This window comes from Brassica oleracea, chromosome C5 (assembly GCF_000695525.1).
Source record: "Brassica oleracea var. oleracea cultivar TO1000 chromosome C5, BOL, whole genome shotgun sequence".
NCBI classification, from domain to species: domain Eukaryota; kingdom Viridiplantae; phylum Streptophyta; class Magnoliopsida; order Brassicales; family Brassicaceae; genus Brassica; species Brassica oleracea.
The window spans coordinates 23,082,699-23,088,181 of NC_027752.1; the positions used below are offsets into that span (position 1 = coordinate 23,082,699).

General features: G+C 38.6%; 1 pseudogene; it reads left to right on the forward strand.

Annotated features, from left to right (window-relative positions):
* Positions 1-1,810: 1,810 nt before the first annotated feature.
* LOC106292808 lies at positions 1,811-4,725 on the forward strand (annotated as a pseudogene).
* The last annotated feature ends 758 nt before the right edge of the window (positions 4,726-5,483 follow it).

Genomic DNA, 5,483 nt, shown 5'->3' on the forward strand with positions numbered 1-5,483 from the left:
CTCTACGGGAATGCCACATGCTTCTCTACCAGTAAGATATTTGGGTGTTCCCCTAACCACCAAAAAACTCTCCATTCATGACTGCGAGGTTCTAATTCAGCAAGTAAAAGGTCGAATGAACTCTTGGAGTGCAAGGTCATTGAGTTTTGTGGGAAGACTACTTCTAATCAAGACGGTCATTGCAGGAATAAATACATTTTGGTGCTCTTCATTTATTCTTCCAAAGGCATGTATTAAAAGGATAAACAGTCTATGCAGAGTGTTTCTTTGGAAAGGAAAAATCGAGGGGCCCCATTCGGCTAGGGTGTCTTGGGAGATGGTAACGAAACCAAAGAATAATGGAGGATTGGGAATAAGAGATTTGGAAACTTGGAACAAAGCTTGTTGTTTGAGAATGATATGGTTGCTTTTCTTTCAAGCAGGATCAGTGTGGGTGGCTTGGTTTAGGAGTGAAGTCCTAGATGGGAACCTAAGTAATTACTGGACGGTGAAGACAAATCCTAGATTCTCATGGCTAGTCAATAAACTTATCAAGATGAGGGAAGTGGTGTTTACCTGGATCAAAGTACAAGTGGAAAATGGTAGGAATTGTCGACTCTGGACAGACAACTGGTCACCTTATGGATCGCTTGAACACTTCCTACTGCGAGGCACAGGCTCACGGTTTGGAATTGCTAAAACTGCAACTCTTTCGGATCTTCATATGGAAGGACAGTGGGCTCTCCCTCCTGTAAGGTCTGACGAGTTTCTTCAGGTTCAAATCTACCTAACAACTTTACAGATCACAGAAGAGGAAGATAGACATGAGTGGGTACTTACTGGCTCTCCCTCGACCCGCTACATCACGGGAGAGGTTTACAAGAAACTGCGAGGAGAGGAGGAAGAAGTGTCTTGGGCGGGGATAGTCTAGACTAGTGGAAGCATACCGAAGCATAGCTTCTTGACATGGCTATTCATCTTAAACCGTTGTCCGACGAGAGATCGACTAATCCAGTGGGGGTTTCAGACTGACTCAGCTTGTCTTCTCTGCAACGGTGATGTTGAATCGCGTGATCACATCTTCTTTCTTTGTCCATATACTTGGGAATTGTGGAAGACAGTCTCAGGCAGATGTGGAATTATCCCTGCGAGGGCATGGAATGATTCAGTAGATCAGATGAAGAACTTGGCTGGGAATAGACTCAGGAAGAGGCTCACATGTATTGCTTGCCAAGCAACTATCTATTGGATTTGGAGTGAGAGGAACAATCGTCTTCACCGTCGACAATTCCGATCTTCGGATGGCATCTTCAGACTTCTGGATAGGCAAATCAGAGACAAAATTCTTTCCTTTCGACAGCAATCTCCAGCGAACGCCTCTAAGCTCATGCAAATGTGGCTTTGATCTCTCACCACGACTATTCCGATTCGCTTCTGTTATTGGGCCTCAGAGTAGGGTTCTAAATGATCTTTCTATTGGTTTCTAATTGGGCTTATGTGTAATAATGGGTGAAACATTATTGGGGCATGGTAGGACTAGAGCCTTACGGCTTGTAACTCTTTTTCAGTTTTTTGCCTTTTAATATAAGAAAGCCTTTAGTCAAAAAAAAAACAAGTCCACCTAGATGTAGACGAAAGTTAAAAAATGAAAAGCAAACGAACATAGTTGCATTCAAATGAATCATCTGGATGCATGGACGAAATGAAGAAACGAACAATACCCAAATAGAGCATCTGGATAAGATATCTAGATAGACCATCTACATGCATCTTTCAGATATACAAACGAACATGGCCTATATGTGGAAAATGTCTACCTAGTATTCGTTGAACTTTAGCGTTCCAAATCCGAGATTTATGGGTTAAGCCAGGTCGACCACGTGGGAACCAAAACGACAGCTCGAGGGAGTTCTAATTAATTTTTTTAAACAGATTAAATAAAGAGAGGGAAGGAGACAGACAGAGAAGAAAGAGAGACCTTCGTTTGCGCGTTTTCTGTAGTCTCTCTTCTCTCTCTTACGGCTGTGCCAATGGCGAGCGCCGTGATCCGTCATTTACGATTAGAGGTAGAAGAAGACGCTTCATCGCCGTCTCTCTCCGCGTGATCTTAAGAAAAAAGAAAATCTTTGTCGCCTATTGTTTCATTTCAGTTCAATCCAAATCGTAATGCTTCCTCTATTTCTCTCCCCACCCATTGCTTAATTTCTTCGCCCGATGTGATTCGTAATATGCCTCAAATCATTTGTTTTGAGGACATTATGATTCTGTGTGTGTTTTGAATTGATTTGAAGATCTCATTTGATGCTCTCATCGGTCAATCGTCTTGTTTCTCCTTCTGACAGTTGAATTGTATTTGTATTTGTATCAGGTTTTGTTTGTATATGATTGAGAGATTTGGTAGAGGAAGTTTTTAGTATTGTTCTCAAGCTTAGGGAAACAATGTCAACAAAAGGAGACCATCATACAGTTCCACTTTCAGTTTTGCTCAAGCGTGAATCAGCAAATGAGAAGATAGACAGCCCTGAACTTGTGCACGGCCAGTTCAACCAGAGCAAGAAAGGGGAGGACTTTACGTTTGTTAAAACAGACTGTCAAAGGGTCATGGGGGATGGCGTTTCTACCTTCTCAGTTTTTGGGGTTTGTCTTTGCTCTTCTCAGGAATGCAACACATTTGGATTGGTATTTGATACCTCTAATTGTACATTGCAGCTTTTTGATGGACACAATGGCCCTGCAGCAGCTATCTACACCAAGGAAAACCTTCTGAACAATGTATTAGCTGCAATACCCCCTGATCTCAACAGAGATGAGTGGGTTGCCGCACTTCCTAGGGCTATGGTAGCAGGATTTGTTAAAACTGATAAAGATCTCCAGGAAAGAGGTATAAGCTCTCTCTTATTCTGTAATCGAAATATTTGGGTTATTAATGAAAAACCATATGGGGGGATGTTATTCAAGTACTAACGTATAATCTCTTTGATGCTGTTTTGTTCTTATGAGATTTTATTGTTTTCTGGCATGTCAGCAAGGAAGTCTGGAACGACTGTAACCTTTGTCATAGTAGAAGGATGGGTGGTGAGTGTTGCATCCGTAGGTGACTCTCGTTGCATACTTGAGCCTGCTGAGGGTGGTGTCTATTATTTTATCTGCTGATCATCGGCTTGAAATAAACGAAGAAGAGTAAGTCCGCTAATTCCTTCTGTTGAACCATTGCTTTAATTGTCTGTAAATAGTGGCATCATAGATATCTTTCGCTTTTATGACAGGCGAGATCGCGTTACCGCAAGTGGTGGTGAAGATGGTCGGCTAAATACTGGTGGTGGTACTGAGGTACTTCTTTAGCTAAAATCAACTGTAAAGTAATGCTAGCTTTGTAGAATGAAACACATATGGAAACTTGTTTGTGCTAGCTTTCAAAATCAAAGATTCTAATAACCAAATCAAACTTGTTTTAGATTGGTCCTCTGAGATGTTGGCCTGGTGGTCTCTGTCTCTCGAGATCCATTGGAGATCTGTGGTCATGTAGTTATCTTCAGCTGGTGGTCGACTTATCATCTCAAGTGATGGTGTGTGGGATGCAATTAGTGCAGAAGAGGCTCTTGATTGTTGCCGGGGTTTGCCACCTGAACCTTCCGCCGAGCATATTGTTAAAGTATAGTATCAGAGTTGCTTATATTTTTCGATATACTTTTTTCTTGATGTTTTTTTTTTCATTGCTTCACACAGGAAGCTGTGGGGAAAAAAGGTATTCGCGATGATACAACATGTATAGTGGTTGATATATTGCCATCAGAAAAACTAGCTGCATCCGTGCCGCCGCCGAAAAAGCAAGGGAAAGGAATGTTAAAGTCAATGTTCAAAAGAAAAGGTTCGGACTCTTCTTCTAATATAGAGAAAGAGTATGCAGAACCTGATTTAGTTGAAGTAACTGTTTGAAGAGGGATCAGCTATGCTTTCAGATAGGTGCGATACTTGATATGCAATATATACTTTATATTTTTATTTTTTGATAAGCTTTTGTTTTGATTAAACTTTATCCTTCTTGCTATTTGTTTGTTACAGATTAGATACAAAGTACCCGCTTTGCAATATGTTCAAGTTGTTCATGTGTGCTGTGTGTCAAGTAGAAGTGAAACCAGGAGAAGGTGTCTCGATCCATGCTGGAACGGCTAATTGCAGAAAGCTTCGTCCATGGGATGGTCCATTCCTTTGTGCAAGTTGCCAAGAGAAGAAAGACGCAATGGAAGGGAAACGAGGTTACTTACTTACTCATACTTGCGAGTTTTGAGTGTGTTGATTTATTGCAGAAGCTAATATTAGTAACCATTCTGGGAATGTCTAGCAGATAGACATAGTAGTGAGAGCGACTAGCCAGCCAGCAATTTATTTGATCAAGCAACTAACAAAAACAGTGTTGTGAGTAATATGGAGCGGTTCAAGGATCTTCACCGGTCTCTGGCGAACTCCAAAGCATGTTTTTTTATATTTTTTTTTCTTTGATATGGCTCTCCCTTGACAGCATCCATAGCCGATATTACTAAGGTAACTCGGAAGTTCTTTCATTTTCTTTCTATTTTTTCATTTGTGATGATCCTTTGGTGTTTCAAAATGAGTAGAACTAACTGCTGAGAGACGGTGGGTAAAGAAAATATGCGAGCCTGTGTGCATTATTTCATGTACAAAACCAATGAACAAACAATTTATGGGCAGAAGCATAATTTTTCATGTAACTTTAATTATTATTTTTTTCCTACGCTCATAAAATTGCTCATAACTTTTAACTAAATTTCAAAACTCTCAAGAGAGAAGGGAGTTAGTGTCAAGATAGTAAATCATTTTCTACTGTCTGTATGCTCCTAGAAATCGCAACACAATTGTGCTGCATATAATGTGCTGCATATAATTCACATGTCTATGAGTCCGGCACCGCTTATATATGAATGAACTAGTATCAACGCCCGTGCTAAGCACGGGTCAGTTTTATTGTCTTCAAAATTATTTGATCATGTTATAATTTTCACTCAGAATTAAATTGTTTTCTGTCAAATATTTTATGAATCTAAATAACACTGGTGCATTCAAATTTAAAAAAAATAGGTTGAAACGGAGAGGGTCAAACAAAACTGATATTATTTTAAATGGTTACATGTTTACAATTATTTTCCAAAAATATTGAGAATAAAATTTGATTTTTATGATTACATTTTGTTTCTCTGACAATTTAAATTTTTAATCTTAATTATTATAGTTTTTACCCGCTTTACTTATTTTGTGTTAAAGACTAATTTACAAATTTAGATTATTTTTATTAAAAAATTGTTTTCTTGAATTATTAATTAAGGATTCTAAGAAAAGTGTTTATCTAAAAACTTTAACTATTTTCTGTTTTTAGATAGTCATTAAAACAACCTAGGAAAATTGTAAAAGAAAATTTGAGAAATTTCAAAACTAATTAAAGAAAATGATTAGAAATTTAATTTAAAATGATAAAAAGTAAAAAGTAA